General features: G+C 36.8%; 1 pseudogene; it reads left to right on the top strand.

The window, feature by feature from the left end:
- Nucleotides 1-2,644: 2,644 nt before the first annotated feature.
- Nucleotides 2,645-3,505, top strand: part of LOC122065635 — a 2,412-nt pseudogene continuing 1,551 nt past the window's right edge.

Raw genomic sequence — 3,505 nt, 5'->3', positions numbered from 1 at the left:
CCTATTTAGAAAGGTAATTATAAACTTGAAATCAACACAATGCTTAAATAGTAAGATAATATTTTCTAAAAAAAATGAAAGAGTTTTCTTGCTCTAGAGCAAACTCGACATCGACGGAAAATATCCACTCACATTCCCTTTTAGTATGATTAAGGGTGTCAAAATTTAGATAGAATTGAATAAAATGATCGAGATAAACCAAATTGGTCTGTACTGAACGAACCGAGGTCTTGTTTGGACCGGTTTTGATTTTGGGATCAACTCTATTTCAACTGAATTAATTGTTTTGATAGGCAGGCCCTAAGGAAAGTGGAACTCCTGATACTCTTAATCATGAGGTATGGCTCTTGCTAAGTAAGATAACTCCCTTGGGTTTAATTAGAGAAACTGAATATCTATATCCAATCTGTCATGTGGTACATGTTTATGCAAGGCAAGTTTAGAAAGTTTTTTTTTTTTTCGGTACGAGTATAAAAAAAATTCTTCCCTTAATAAATATAGAGAACCAAGTTTCTTAATTACACCTTGATTCAAATTCACTACTATCTTATATAGAGATCGGATATACAACAATCATTTTTATACCAGATTGATCTACATAGATGGAATCCATCCAAGAAAAAATTATTCCATGAACTTTTTTTTCTTTTTAATGAATTCTATGATGAACTTTATGTCTATGTACCAGACCATTGGGCCTAACATGTGTCTGTGTCTAGCTTCAACTTTCAAACTTTCCCATAAACATTAATGGATCATACCTCAATAATTATGTTGGGTAAAGCCACACTAAAAATTGGGTTTGCTTCTGTCAATTAATCTCTTTAATGATCAAGAATACCCAAATTAATATACCTAATTTCTCTTACATCGGTGTTACATTTGGCCACACCTTTCATGTGACCAAAGAATGTAAATCAAGGAAAGGGACACACACACAAAAACATAAAAATAATAATAATAATAATAATAATAATAATAATAGAGTAATATCGTTCTAAGGGCTAATGCTGTTCAAACTTTATGTGCCATGTGGGGACCGTTCGCTGTCTAAGTGTTGGGTGCTATTGCTAACGAAATCTGAGCTAATAATCTACACACAGAGAACAAAGAAACAAAGCGATGAGAGTTGACTCCAGTTAAGACACTCCAATGCCTTACAATGCCTGAGTTAGTTTTTTGTCCAAACTATAATAAGAGTTTGGAAATAAAAGAGTTGGAGGAGAGGTGAAGAGAGTTTGTCCTTTTTTCCTTGGCGTATTGTTCAGATATAGTAACAACTGATAAATGCAATTGGAAATCTAAAAGAATAATCTATGCATAGAGAGTCAAAGAAATAAAGCAATGGAGTTGACTCTGATTGAGACTCTCAGATGCCTAAGTCAACTTTTAGAGAAAATAACAACAAGAGCACAGAAATAGAAGAGTTGTAGAAAGGAAGAGAGTTTGACTTTTGTGAATCCAGTGCATAGCATTGGTTGCACCTTCTGTTGGTAGAGCAAGTGTTAGGTTTGTGGTCTAAGGATCAACTCCTATTTGACTTTTTTATCTGACGTATTTTACAGATATAACAACAACCACTTAGCTCAATTGTTGAATTGTGGTACGCAAAAACCCCATACTGAAAAAAGGAAAAGAGATAAGAGTTTTATTTATTTATTTATTTTATTAGAAGAAAAATAAGAATACAAACTTAAAGGACAAACTAAAAGTATTTGGTGTCCTTAATGTTCATTCTGCCTATCATCGCCATATAGAACATATACTTAACCTTGCTAGCCAAATTATCATTACGTTTTACACTAAATTAGTTTAAACAAAATATTGTCCAATTCAATTCTAAGAGAAATAGTGGCCCATGGCCACATCAAAAAATTGTGAGGGTTCATTAACAGTCTTAGATCCTCCATATCACTCCAAATTTTGTGCACCTCCCATCCTCTCTTGACTGTTTCTGCAAGCCCGATTAGAAGTCCTTGTGTCGCCGCTTTAGTATCCTCTCCTGTCATTACATAATTAGCAAGAGAAAATAAGCATTTGTTTTCGGATGGGAGAGCGGTAGCCCAACCGGATATACTAAGAGATCTATTAGACATGGCAGTTATGATTAACACATTATCGGAAAAGTAAAGTATCGGTGTCATTGTGTCAAAACAGGGTTCCATATCCATCGCCTGTGAGCGGTCAGATGTGTTACTTTTCATTTGAGCAGCCCAAAACTTCACCTGATTTATTACGGAAACCTGGATTTGGGGATTTTGAACCCAATGTAATCAGATTCCTATGCTTCCACAAGAAGAAATAGGTTATGATAATGTGTCCCGAGGTTCATGCTGATAATGTGGTCCGAAATTCATATAGGAAAGGCTGAGGTGTGACAATGTCACTGTGGATTAGAATTCATGAAGGGGCTGATAGGTCATTGTTCCGTAAGCCTACGTCATGGCCATGTAGTCGTCATTACTTCCTTATCCACTGAGAACTAGACGACAAAGAATTGAAAACAACGAATGATGTAAATTAAAAGAAATTAAAAAAAAAAAAAAGGGAAAATCTTACTGTAACTTTTTTCTTTTTACATATAAAACAAAAAAAAATCTTACCTTAGTTAAAGTTTGTGAAAAAGAAGACGTAACTAATTTCATGCACTCTCACTGTCGCTCGTTTTTTCGTTTTGGCCTTTTCCTCCGCTGTGGTGTGTAGCTCTTTGTCAGAGAGGGAATGAACAGGTGACATGGTCTTTCAATGATATCGTCTCCACTCGTTCCCACGGTCCGGTGACCATGCAACGCTTGCTGCCTATCCGGAGTTTCATAGTCCAATCAACTTGGCAAATTGCAGTGGACCTCGGTGGGGCCATGCCGGCTAGCAGCAAGAAAACCCTTACCCAGGATAGTCGTAGATCAACTTACGTGCCTTACTCAATCAAGTAACTCCAAAGCGTCCTAACACACTAGAACAACAAAGGCAAAGCTTATGTGCCCAACTATTAGTGTAGTTGAAGGGTAGGTTGGCTGCTACCAGCAAGCCTCGTGGGATCTAAACGAAACTTGACTAATACCAGCAACCTTTGATATCAGTTGGGAAAATAAAATCTCAAGGATAAGGGTTAAAAATTCATTCTAAGTGGGTATTTTTAAATTTATCCAGAGATTTCATTCCCCTGGCTGTTATATGGGGTTATAACCCGGGTCAATATCGAAATTTTCTTAGGATCTAACTGGGACTTTGGCCCTTTTAATCCCTCCTCTTTTGTTTTCTATACTATTTTTCTTAATAAATTTAACTGGGACTTCTTGGAGTGAGGCCACAACTGTGTGTGTGCGAGTGAGAGAGAGTGTGTTTCTATTCCCAAAGAGGAGAGTATGGCTTCAGTTGGAGTGGAGGAGAAGAAGCTTCATGCAGTTTGCATACCAGCACCAGCCCAAGGCCACATAAACGCCATGCTCAAGGTTGCAAAACTTCTTTACCACAGAGGCTTCCACATCACCTTCGTGAACACTGA

This window comes from Macadamia integrifolia, unplaced genomic scaffold, assembly GCF_013358625.1.
Source record: "Macadamia integrifolia cultivar HAES 741 unplaced genomic scaffold, SCU_Mint_v3 scaffold2077, whole genome shotgun sequence".
Classification (NCBI taxonomy): Eukaryota; Viridiplantae; Streptophyta; class Magnoliopsida; order Proteales; family Proteaceae; genus Macadamia; species Macadamia integrifolia.
This window is presented reverse-complemented; position numbering and strand designations above follow the sequence as displayed.